Below are 14,185 nucleotides of genomic sequence, written 5' to 3'. Positions count from 1 at the left end.
CTCCCCTGATGGAATGAGTGTCTGTGTCCTGTAGGTCAGCAGGAGGAGAGGATGCTGGTCTAATTAGCAGCAGAGGAATCTACTGTCGGCCCAACACCTGTCATCACAGGCACAACTCTGCCCCCTGCTGTCCGAAAAAGGAAGGCAATCAAGGTGTCTACAGCAAGTGAATGTGAAGGTATGTTGTATTTATAGGCACATGATCCTCTTCAGTGTTCTGAATACATGTATTAGACATTAAACCATATATTTAGTAGCAAAATGCATCAATATGCATGCACCGTATGAATGTGTCAAGATGTGGTAGCAGAATACCCACTTTCGAGCAAGACATTTTGTCATAATGACAATGGCAGGAAGCGGGAGAATATTTCAACACTCCCACTCCCACTGTCACCTCATAAAGAAACAAACACACACAGTACCCTCACACAGAAGACCTGCTGCTCGCTCCAACATTTTAATTAATGACAACAGATTTTCTTCTCATAAGTGCTTTAATGTGGCTTATTGCTGTAGCAGTCCCCTTGGCCGTGGAAATATTATGTTGACGGATGTGCTGTGTCGCTGGGACTCCCTGGATGGAGGCAGCTGTCAAGCCCGAGATGATAACATTAAGGCGAGGGAAAGTGATGACAAATGCCTGTTATCAGCGAACGAGGCCAGTGACAAATCGAATTGCGGCTCCCAAGAACCCCCATTACACCGTAATAAAAAAAGATTGATGGTCCTCTCTGTCAGGACCTCTGTTAATGCGATTTCGACTGGTCTCTCCGGCTTCCAATTAAGATGGCGAGGAGAAGGAGGGAGAGAGAAGCGACTACACACAACCGACTAATTGGATCTGAGAAGCCAAAGGCGTTCTCTCATTCTTTTACTCTTTCTTTCCCCTCTCTCTCTCTCTCTCTCTCTCTCTCTCTCTCTCTCTCTCTCTCTCTCTCTCTCTCTCTTCAGCTGTTACACATTCTTTCTCTCTCACTCGTGGCAGCGCAGTCTGGAGCGAATGCTCTTGCATTCCGTTATTTCAGGATTTATGGCTGGAAGATGGGGATGCAGACTGCGCTGCCGGTGATGGGGAGCGCTGTCTCACTGCCAGCTCCCGCATACAGACGGGCACAGATGGGAGCGGAGACGCAAACCCAGCCAGTGATGAAACGTCCTGACAAACAGTGGGACAGACAGAGAGACAAATAGCTCCATGTGAGCTGCTTGCCATGCAATTAAGTAAATAAGGATTGACTGTGTGTCAGTGGTGGGCTCCGAGTACGTCGTTCTTCACTGATGTCTGTGTGCCCACTGATTTCATTACCACTGAATGCTTGTTATGCTCCTCAAGGACTTTTTGAAGATGAGGTGGTTAAGCAAAGAGTTTCACCCACCTTATAAAAAGATGTGATCGTTTTGCAATCACATTAGGTTGACCACAGAATTGATGGACCTATATTTGATTATTGCTGATTTGAACGTTTGTAACTAGGTCACGTTCATGACGGTGACAATATCAGGTCTTGAAGCCTGTGCAGTGGCATCTGAAAATTGTAGACTGACCTATAAAAGAACAGGCACTGTCCATCAGCTCATCCTCCAGAGAAGCCTCCATGGCTCCTCTGTGACCTGAGGATTCATTGAATGATATAGGAGGTTTTATTGTGCCAAGCTTGTAGTTTTCGTCTGAGCTGTGCAGCCAGAGGGGAGCCATTTTGTCATTTTGACAGAACCTTCAGAACTTAGTGACATGAAAAGGGGGATATAACCAACCAATATTTCCTCCGCCGTTTTACTTTAAGTATTTGACTTTATTGTATTAAACCTTGGCCTGGCTTCACAGACAGGGCTTAAATTAAGCCAGGATTAGGCCTTAGTTCAAAAAGGGCATTTAAGTAGCTTTTATAAACGTGCCTTAGAAAAAAAAAACATTGTTGTGCATCTTGAGACAAAACAATGGCATTGACATATTTTAAGATTGTGATTGTGATTGGCTTAAACTTTGTCTTTTTAATTATTTTTTTAATTGTATTATACATATATTTTATTTAAAGCCCCCCTGAGGTGAAAATCAAGTTTTTAATGTTGTGTATATGTCTATGTGGTGTTTTTAATATGAATTTGCACATGGTTTGTCAGCACCATTGCTCACTGTAAAAAATGATTGATGCGAAAAGTTGTACAAATGAGGAAATACATGTTGGCTCAACATAATAGTTGTGTCAAAAAAGAAAAAATATGTTTGGTCAATGATTGCATGATTTCCATGACTGTACTACAAAATGTTCATCAAGAGAAAATAAATAATTGTGTTCACAGAACTTTTAACGTTGCACAAAAAATATTATGTTGGCCGAGCAAGAGGGAACAGCGTCAATCGTCTGAGCATGCGCAAAGAAGCGCGACGAAACTTTTTTCACAGACGCCATTTTCTTTGACTCACGATGCAAGGCATACGAGGAGGGAAAACGCAGATATTTAGTGTTTTATCGCATTTATATATGCATTTTATAACATTATATTGTTTTATTACAATATGTATGTGCTGTAAATGGCTAAATCGTTCTCAGAAAGGCATTTTCGTTGACGCGCGATGCGGAGCAGACCAGGGTGAGGTTGCTTTTAAACAGAGAAACGACGAAAGTAAGTGTTTTATCTAATTTACAATATGTATTTTATAACATATTGATTTATAGAGAAATTTAAATGCTCTGTGTGCTTAAACGAGCTGAAACCTTTCTCAAAGGCGACATCTTTGACTCAATACGGAGCTGACGACGAGAAGGTTTGCTTGTAACGTTAAAGGGATAGTTCAGGATTTTAGACATGAATCTCTATAGCTTCCCCATAAGCAGTGTGGTGCATTGACCATGACTTACCCCCGACAGCGTCCTGTGAGCCGAGCTCCGGTCCAGTTTTGGTCAAGATGAAATTAGTCCGGCAAGTTTGCTGGGGTCACGGCAATAAAGCTTTTTTCTTCTCAAATCAATATGTGTTCAAAAGAGTGATATATTTGCAGCACAAAACCGCTGTCTATGGAGAGGTCAGACCTCGTAATGGCTTGGCACTATTTTCTTCCCCGTCATATCACTGCGCGCTACCTACAGCCAGCTGCGAGCCGCGCACGTGTCACTTTGTTTACAGCTCGTAAAGAGAACGATAACATGTCTGACTACAGCAGCGACGATGACAACATTGACTTCGACACACAGCCAAAAGGATATCTTTACGAACCTGAATACACAGATGACGAGTTACGCCAGATGGAGTTAGAAAGGACAGAAAGAGAGAGGATGGACAGAGAAGTTGAACAAGTTGAAGCTGGAGCTTGTACAAACTGATCGCTCTTGGTGAGTAGCTATGTTAGCTCGTTCGTGTAGCTGTTCTGAGCACGTAAACACTGCTGTAAACACTGCCGAACAACTGAAAAAGTGGTGTGCGCCTGCGCAGCTCGCAGCTGGCTGTAGGTAGCGGCAGCACGCAGTGATATGACAGGGGAGAAAATAGTGCCAAGCCATTACGAGGTCTGACCTCTCCATAGACAACGTTTTAGTGACGCAAATATATCACTCTTTTGAACACATATTGATTTGAGAAGAAAAAAGCTTTATTGCCGTGACCCCAGCAAACTTGCCGGACTAATTTCATCTTGACCAAAACTGGACCGGAGCTCGGCTCACAGGACGCTGTCGGGGGTAAGCCATGGTCAATGCACCACACTGCTTATGGGGAAGCTATAGAGATTCATGTCTAAAATCCTGAACTATCCCTTTAACAGGGAAAACACCGAAAATAAGTGTTTTTAACCTAATTTACAACATGTATTTCATGCCATTATATTGTTTTATAACGATATTTATGTGATGTGTGCGCCTAAACCTTTCTCACAGACTAACGTTAGGCCCTGCATCTTCTTTGACTCGTGACGCAGTGCAGACACGGAGTTTGCTTTTAACGGTGAAAACACAGAGTAAGTGTTTTAACTCATTTACAATATGTATTTTATAATGTTATTTTGTTTTATGACAATATTTGTGATGTGCAAATATCATAATGTATTTATCCTCAAACCATATTTTACTTTCGTTTGCCAGCACACCTAACTTATCTTAACTGAAACCTAACGTTAACTGAAAAACAAATTTTCTTAGAATGTGTAAGTAATTCTTTAAGATTAAATGTTTATGAAAATGTATTTATCAGATTCAATTTTGGTTGATGTTTGGATATGCTTTCATGTTTAAATGTATTTGCTATTTGTGTTTGCTAGGAGCATTTCCATGCTGCACCAAGTGGTTAAGGCTAACCAGGCTTGGTCTTCAAAGGCTGTGCAGACTAGAACCTGGTGAGGGTCAGATTTTACAGATAACATTTGAGATAATCATGTGCATAAACATTTAAAAAAAGCTTTGTTGCTATTTGGTATAACTAGATTTTTTTTGTGTTTCATAAGTCATTTTGAATTTGTCCAGTCAAATTACTTTACAAAAGTTACTTTTCCTTAAATAAAATTAGTTTTCAAACCAATTGTTTTCATGATTTGACAGGTAGATGTTGTCTTGCTTTTTTAATTTTAGACTCAACTGATTGGGAAATCTCTGCCCATCACCTGCCTCCAACATCACAAAGCTACAAGAAGGGAACAAAGATTCTTCCGTCAGCTGACTATTTAGTGAGATTTCTTAAGGTGCGTGTCTAAATTTATTCCTAAAGGGTTAGTTCACCTACAAATGGAAATTATGTCATTACTTACCCTCATCTCGTTCCAAACATGTAAGACTTTCTTTCATCTTTACAACACAAATGAGGATATTTTTAATGAAATCTGAGAGCTTCCTGTCCCTCCATTGACAGTCTACGCAAATACCACGTTCAAGCCCCATAAAGGTGTAAAGGTACATCATTAAAGTACTCCATGCGACTCCAGTGGTTTAACATACATTTTATTAAACTACGCGAGTGCTGTGTTTGCAGCAACAAAACATTTACCACTTAATTTAGAAAATATAAATTTCCAACATGCGTTCATGAGAACATTACGAGTTGTGCATGTTGTTGATGCGAAAGCAGATGTTGTTAAGTGAGCGTGCATCGAAGATTAATAATTTGTAAATAAAGTTAAGTTTTTGTTGTTGTTTTTTCGTGCAAACAAAGCACTCTTGTTGCTTCATAAAAAATTTTTTAGGTTAAACCACTTGAGTCACATGATTACTTATGATTTCCTTTATACCTTTCTGTGGCTTTGGAAGTGATAGTTGAATAGGCTGTCGATGAAGGAACAGAAATTTTAAAATATCATCATTGTGTTCCAAAGATGAGCTCTTACTGGTTTGGAACAACATAAGGGTGAACAATTAATGACAGAATTTATATTTTTGGATGAATTAAGTCTTTAATTTACTTGGAAATCAGTAAATTCAAGTCTTAATCTAACCAAAATAGTTTATTGTTTGAGTCACGAAAGTCTAAGATGATTGAACTTTTTCCACCATAAACTTGCTGTATTTATAAAACACAAATATTAATTGTAAATGGTCTGGTTTTGTGTTGTCTACTCTAGGGAACCAGCACTACAGGATTTTTCGAGAAAGTTGGATCTGCACAGCCTTTCCTTCTCTGTGAAACAACTATGCACTGAACTTTACTGTTAGCAATTGGACACAACTGATCCACTCGTATCCTGCAACTGTTTTTCATCTGTTGAATGTTGTTGCTGTACTGTTGCAAAGTCGAAGGTATTTTTTCAACTTCACTGACACAGGACTTACATTCACTGACATGTACAGGACTTGAAGTATTACAGAGATACAGACCATTTGATGAGCAGCTTTCACATAATTCTGATGGCAGAAATGTCTATATTTTGCCTTCATTTATTTTAAAAGTTAACCTATGATGTAAAGGGACTTGTTTGTTAATAAAAACTAGTTTGTTAAAACAACTGTTTGCATTTTGCCTTTATTTTTAACTTTACAATGAACAGAATTCTACTATGATCCCAGACTAAGGTTACATTTTAACTTTCTGGATTGTTTTGATGTGCATTCATTGTTATCAATAGGTTAAATGCTTTGCTTTTATTTCTGAAAAGATTCCTTTTGTCAAAAAGCACATCTCATAAATACAAACTCAATTTGAGTCAAATTTAACACTCCTGAAATGTATATATGACTCCCTCCATTTTGGAGTTAAAATAACACTTTTGAAAGTGTGAAATATGCACATTACTAACGGAATACATTTTAACACTGTAAGTGTAAGTTACTGAGTTTCATTTTGTAAAGCAGATATTTGTTTTTCCAGTACAGCTATTGACTAAGAGTGATATGCCATGCTATTTTATTAGCATGACAGACAAGTTCATATGGATTTAAATAAATACATAAAATGTACTTTATCAGAGCATAGTGTGTAATTTATTTGAAATAACGAAAAATAGATTTTTTGACCAACATTAATGAAAAATAGACTTTTTGGCCAACATGAAATATTTAATTAATACAACATTTTATTTCAATTTGAGTCTGCTTGTTGGCCCAACAAGCTATGTTTAGTCAACAGAAAATATTTAATTGACACAACATTCTATTTCAAGCTCAGTCTACATGCAGGGGTAGTCAGCACAACACAAAGAAGTTGGTTTCTGCAACTTAAATTGGGCCAACTAAAAATTTTAGGTGCAACGGGTCACTAGAAATTTTTATGTTGGAGAGGCATATTTTTTTTTACAGTGCTGAGTATTTTCTCCTTAAAACTGCAGTAAACCAAAGACAGTCTCAAAACCGCGGTTTGAAATCGCTGGTGTTTCTGACGTCACAAACTACCTTAAAACTAATCAGTCAACGTGTGATCGTCAACAAGTGGATCTCTGAGCTGGTGTGAGTGAGTGGAGGCGGGGCTAATTTACATATTCATAGAACCGCGTATACTAAATGAGACAAGGGTGTAGAGTTGCATTCAGGCTATTTTAAGGCATTGAAGAATTTTTTTTCAATAAATGTTTCATTTTGGTGATCAAAGATCTGCAGGGGGACTTTAAGAGAACTGTCAAATTGGAGTTGGGTTATTAAATTAAAATATTGCAATATATATTTTAACCAAAAAAAAAAAAAAGGGTTGTGGTTCAAACTATTTTTACTTATTTAATTTACATTTTTTCATTATTTTTATTATAGTATTTAAGACTACTGTCAAACTGTTGCATTATTAAAGTAATTTAACGTATAAATTTAAACGTATTGTTGATCCAAAAAAGTATTTGGTTGTGATTGGATCAAACTATGTCTTTTTGATTGCTTTTTGAATACAGTACACACTTTAGAGTTTCATTACTACAAAAGCAAAAGAGGTTTAGTAGACCAAAATCGTTCATTTAGAATTTTGGTTTGAAAAAATTGCTGTCAAGCTGCAATTGGCAAATATTTTTATGCAAAGCAACTTACAGTGAATTTACTGTGAATTCATGCACTTTATATATAGTGCATGTATCCCCTGGGAATCAACCCATGACCTTGGCGTTGCAAGCACTTTACCGGCTATGTAGCAAAGCTGCAAGAAACCACAGAAATCCACCACGCGATCATTGAGTCTTTCTTCTGTATGCTTGTGTCAAATATGCCTGCACACAAGAGTATTTTGCACACAAATGTTTATCAGGAAATGCTGGTTTGTGATTCATTCTGTGTCGAGAGAATGAGTTTCACTGAGCAACGTGTGCTCGTTTGATGAATCTGGCCTGTTGAGTTTATGATGATCTAATAAGCTCATTTTGTGGCGTAGCTTTCATCACTTGGGCACTGCTCAGAGCAGAGCTGTGAATCCAGGGCTAGGGAGGTGTGTGATGAATGGCCACAGTCTGGCCCCTACCTCGCCCCCGTCCGGCTGGAGCTCCCGACAGCCAAGCCGAGGTTAGGGAGACAGAGGAAAGAGATCAATTCTTTGAGCACAGGGAGAAATAAGGCATGAAATTAAAGCGAGCTACTGCTGACCGCCGCCTGATCCTTACTGCAGTTAAGCCTTTATCTCACCCTTTCTATATGATGGCCTCAAAAGCAGGGGGCCACTCATGTCCATTTGGCAGTGCCCGGGGTAGAGGCTACACCGAGAAATGGAGACAAAAGCAACAGACGAGCCCTGCCTAAGATGGCTGCCATATTCAGCGCTGATGACCCACCATTACTTATACTGCTTGAGACCAAGTGCAAGGTCAGTTCAATCTAGCCCCACCATAAATCAATGCACTAGTGGAGAAGCCAAGGTTATGGCCCTGACAGCCATCACTGAGGAGAGGCTATTTATAGACAAGGAGCGAGGAGGGCTGTGTGTGCGTTTCTTTATCTGTCTGCATGTTTTCTCGAATCACTGTGCGCACACCTGACTTAAACATGTTTATGTAAATATGTTTCGTCTGTTGGTTGATCAGTCACTTAGGGAAGAAAATGGGAGCAAACTGTTTGAAATGTGGAAAGATTTCTGTTAGGTTTGCTACAAAATCAATACTGCTGCTTGAATATGAAAAATAAGAAGAAAGCACAGTGTTACAAGTGTGCATTTGCATTCATATACATATGCAAAACAACAGTACACAGGCAATGCAGCTCTTAATTGCAGTCCCAGAAAAAGTGTAGAAGTCTTTTGGGGAGAAACGAAACACAAAGGCTGTCTGGTGTGCCACCTAGAGTCTGCTGTCAATGGCAGCACCAAGGTGTTATTACTTTGGTTTGGCACTAAAGACGACACCTAGAGCTACTGTTTTGTCCTATAGAGATGAGATGTAGAACAGTAAATTCATTCTAAACTGATAACAGCCTTAGAAAACTATTATACTCAATATTAAAATTGCTTATTGATGCATCACCATTGACTGTCAGTACTTAGGCATGAACTGAAGAATTTTGGTTGATTAAAGTCAACCAAAGGACAAACATACTGACATACAAACATTATTTTATTTAAGATTACAAGTCAAAATGGAGTTACATTTTTAAATTAAACATGAATAGAAGATAGATAGAATCACCTTTATTGCCAAGTACCGTGGGTTTACGTGTACAAGTAATTTGTCTTGGTGAACTGGTAAAATAAAATAATATTAGTAAGATATAACATTGTTGGTAAGATAAGAAAGTGAAGCATCAATATAAAAATGTAAACAATTTAGGAAACATGAAAATAGAGAGATTTACTGTATATTAGTGTAGAATGTGCAAAAGTAGGCTATTGCAAAAGCTCACAGTTTGAAGAAAAGAAGGTTCAGTAATATAAGTAGTTGTGTGTGTTAATGTTACGCATATGAAACAACGATGAGGTTTTGTTTTTTGTTTTGTTAATGAAATGTGTAATGTCCATGGAGGCAGATTAGAGTGAGTATTGTTGAGACCAGTTGCAAATGGAAAGAAGCTGTTTTTGTGGCGTGAGGTTTTAGTCTTGATGGACCGCAGTTTCAGCTGGAGGGGAGAGCCTCAAAGTTTGTGTCCAGGGTAAGGGGGGTCAACCACAATCTTAACTGCCCGCTTCAGGGTCCTGGAAGTGTACAGGTCCTGAAGAGGTGGCAGATTGCAGCCAATCACCTTCTCAGCAGAGTGAATGACACGCTGCTGCAATCTGCTTTTGGCTTTGGCAGCAGCATATCAGATAGTGATGGAGGAGGTGAGTATGGAAGTGTAGAACAACATTGTCTTTGTAGGTTGAACTTCCTCAGCTGCCACAGGAAGTACATCCACTGGTGTCCAAAACAAAGACAAATGGCTGTGGCTTGCTCAAACTTTGTCTTTTTGAATTCTTGAATTTGCTGTACAAATTTACCATAATTCTTACTTACTTACTTATAAATGACAGCCCTAGAAAAGTATAATATTCATAATATTAATTTGCATATCGCTGAATCACTATTGACTATTAAATATTAGCAATACGTATTGCTTTTTATTTCTCACACTGAACCTTAGGCATGATTTGTTAAAGCAAGGACAAACATAAAAGATCTGATTGTTTCAAATCAAACCTATTATTTATGAGTAGATTTATAGCCAACTGTGAATAACAAAAAAACAATGAAATGTATGAATCTTCTGCCCCAACAAACTACCTCATAAACGTACTAAAGTACTGCCTCAGTTACGCATAACTTTAAAAAAAATTTTTTTTACATTTTCTGAAGAAAATGTGACTGAAGGCTTGTCTTACTTGTCACAGTGCTTCTTCCTCCATTGTAAATCTATGTAACACGTAAAATTGTGTTGCCTATAAAGTACAATTTGAAGTGTGCTTCATGTCTGTAGCACAACAAAGCAGAATGAGTTACACAACGTATTTTAATGCTTCAGGTTGGTGCGTTTAAAACCCTGAAATCAAGTACGAGCAAATAGTAATGGTGATGAATGTGTAACTAATGAATGTGTAAAATCACTACATGAACACCCACACAGAGAGTGTCACGTTCCTCTTTCTCTGTCTCGCTCATTCATTTGCATGTTTTAAAACTCAATCCTCCACCATTCTTTTTGTCAACATGCCAGCAGATAGCTGTCAAATATGACACGTTCCTGCTACTTAGCTGCTAAGTCTCTTAAACGACTCACTGACAACTCTCAAATCAGTGTGAGGCACACCAGGTCTTTAACTGAGACACCAAGAGACATCATTTCTTGTTTACATGTGTGTATTTCTCCTAAAGATTGTTCTTAAGCGGGGCTGCATATGCATATGCTTCTTGATGTGAAATATGCATTTGCGTCTGGTTTCCTGCAGATATGTTTGAAAGATAATTTGAATATACATTTGCGACTGGTTTCAGAGAGATGTTGTTTCTTTTCCCCTTTTTAACTGAGAAAGCTTTGCCTTTGTTTTGATCCTGTAGTGATCCAGATCTTAAGATATAAACCGGTTTCTTTGGTGTCTGGTTGTCTGTTGTGTATTAGAACTCTGAAACTTATTAGCAATGCAATCAGTCACATCTTGGAAGCATGAACATTTCTTTTCTTTTTTTTATCTCGGTCTTGATTTCATTTCATGGTTTTCTGTAAAGGATTTTGGAATTGACATGTCTCTGTTTTAATTGGCTTTGTATGCATTTTAGTGCATGTTTTCACAGTATTATTAGCTTCCTGATCACATTCTGAGAAAAATATCACACGTTGCTTTTGAGAAAGAATCTAAATACAAAGTAAAAACCTGTGAAATGTGTCGCACATTTAAGATTAGGTAAGAGTTCGACACTTTATTCAGTCTGTTTGTTTTTTGTGTCTGAGTTTGCTGGTCTATTAATGGATGTGCTAATGTCTCTTTGTGACTAGAGAGACAGTGGTCTGAAACTGCAGTAATGCTAGCAGATGCTGCTAAATGGTAAGATTTTATTCGTATAGATCTGTCTTGCTGTGAATATGACCTTTACTTGTGGTGTCATACCCAGTTGGACACTAGAGGGAGCTGAGGACACATTCTTTAAACTAAAGGGAGGTCAAAGGTCAAATGTTTCTCCCTGAAATTCCTTGGCTATGTTTGAAATGGAATTCTAATGTTCTTAATAATATGCAGTATATATTTATACTACTTAGTATATGAAACAGTACATCGTATGCAATAATTAACATTTAAATGAGTAGCATAGTATATATTGTTTTCACAATCAGTCAAGGGCAAATGTTACTTCCATTTTGTTCATTTGTTGCATTGGAAATGGAAGGTCAAGCCTAGTAAATTGCATTGTATAACACATTATTTCATTTTTTCCCCATATACTTTTTGTAGTACTCTGTTGTATTTGTATTGGCAAATGTAGTAGATACTCCAGGTATTCAGCAGTAGCGGCTCCTGACCTTAAATTTAGATTGTCTTAGCGCTAGTTAATGTTAAACGTTTTGTAAGCTTTATATTCTAATCGCTGAACACATGCAGACACACTTTTGGCAGAGGTCTAGTGTCCTTGCATTATATCAGCCTGACGGTGATGCTCTCATGTTAATTGACAGGCTTTAAGTAGCTACATGCATAGAATGCTATCTTACAATTGCCTCATAATGGTAGTATCATAATACATGCCTGCTGAAGCCATATGTTAAATTTTAATATATCCAACTTTGCAAAATTCTAAACACATTTACAATTTAATGATTCAGTTTATATAGAGGTCTATGTTTTGGAGGAATACCTGCCCTTGCAGATGAGCCGCTGCTGGTATTCAGAATAGCATACTACCATACTACTCTTACTATTTCTACCTAATTAGCTGCATTTAACTCCACTTTTAGACATACACTTGCAAACTTCCCTTAACACTTCCTCTCGGGGGAATCCCTGCCACCATTTTGAAGTGTGTTCAACTTCGTCAAGTGGATGAGGTAAGTTTATTTGGACAGACCCTCGGCCCCTCGATTTTGACAGAGGGAGCTATTCGACTAATATGTATACAAATTTACCCACAAGTGATCAAAGGCTTAGGGCGTTCCATTTAAACCCATTGCAACGGTGTCGCCAGTAGTGGGCACTCATGCAACATAAGCAATGACGTACATCTGAGTGAACACCACGGATGGAAGTTAGCGAGGAAAGGGCAAAAAAAAAGGATATTTAAATGCAGCCATCTTTGTATGTTAGAATTAGTTGTATGCTAGCAGGCTGTTGCTAATTCAGCCACGCATGAAATAATTTTTCATATTGCGTACTATATGGCCTACATATTTCATATATATGAAATAAGAGTATTAAGCTATTCTGAACATAACCTATAGATAAACCTGTCAGATACTACATTAAAAATAATAATCCTGAAAAAATGAAAAAAGCTCAAACATCACAAAATTTTACTGTCTTATAAGTTTAACAACAGTTGTCGAATCTGCTGGTTTTATTTTAAAGAACTAGACTTCTTGAATTTTAGGGGAAATGGTAATATTACAAAATTCTTGTGAAGCTTTAGCTTTCTCTGGGTGAGGGGTCATGAAAAAAACAGTGATGCCAAACCTTTATTCATTCACAAATGCCGGAAGACATTTTACTGTCCTAATTTACAACGTCAAAACAATAAGCCAATACACAGCTAGAATACGCAAGGTACATGTGTCTGAGTACAGTCTTCTCTTTTATACGGCTCTAAAGGGAGTTTACCTAGAAACCTATTTGAAGTCATTGTACTTCCATTCTTTTTGTGTAGTGGGCCTAAATTTCAACAAGTGGTGATAGGTCACAACTACCTGTAACGGCGGAGTATAACCAAAGAAAAAAGAGCCTTGAATGTCTGCCCTCTACGAATGACAATAAGCACAATTTCCCAGTTTGCATTGTGGCCTGTAGTCAGCGAGTGTGAGCTGGATTCTTTCTCAGTCAGACAGGGAATTTCTTTCACCCCTTAGGTGGCACTTTACAGCTCTTTAAAGTGAAAACAATGAGAAGCTGTAATCAGCCAGGAGTTATTAAGTGTTCTTGAAGGCTAGTGCTTTAACCTTTAACGGTCCGGGTCATCTGCCCAACATCAGCAAAAAAAATGCTTTAGTGTAATACCTTATAAAGACTCTCCCACACACCTGAAGAGCCATGTTGGTATTAAAGGGACAGTTTACCCAAAAATGAAAAGCCTTTACTCACCCTTACATCATTCCAAACCCATATGGCTTTCTTTTTTCTTTCTTGTTTTTGCCCATACAATGAAAGTCAATGGGGTCCAACATTGCATGGACCAAAAAACACAGAATGTCTTCTGTCGATTTAGCACATTTATTTAAAAAATAAGGCTCTAAAATGATTTAACGCACACGCCCATGGGAATCAGAGATTGTGGATCACATTCAGTGGACAGACACAAACAACTATATAATTTTTTTTGTCTATATTTATGTCAACACACAACAACCAAAATCAAATCACTTGAAACTTGTGAACAGTTTATAGTGGCTGCCTGCAGGTTCTGCTAATTCACAAGCCGATAAACTGTGAGAGTCATACTCACAAAGGTACGTTAAACCAAAAAAAAAAAACTTTCAAAAACTCTTTTTTTTTTTTTTTTTTTTTTTTTTTTAATTAGTGATAGGCAGTGGGTTTAATCAGTGACATTATTAATATATTTGCTATCCGGCATCTTCTCGTCACCCCCTCAACCTGCTTCCCTTAGTGTTTTTACTCATACAAAAGGCAAAAAACGTATGACATAGTCCTGTTTACTTCCTGAACAATGATGTGAGTTAGTATGGCAATTTTCCATGCAGCA

This window comes from Squalius cephalus, assembly GCF_949319135.1.
Source record: "Squalius cephalus genome assembly, chromosome: 21".
NCBI lineage: Eukaryota > Metazoa > Chordata > Actinopteri > Cypriniformes > Leuciscidae > Squalius > Squalius cephalus.
This window is presented reverse-complemented; position numbering follows the sequence as displayed.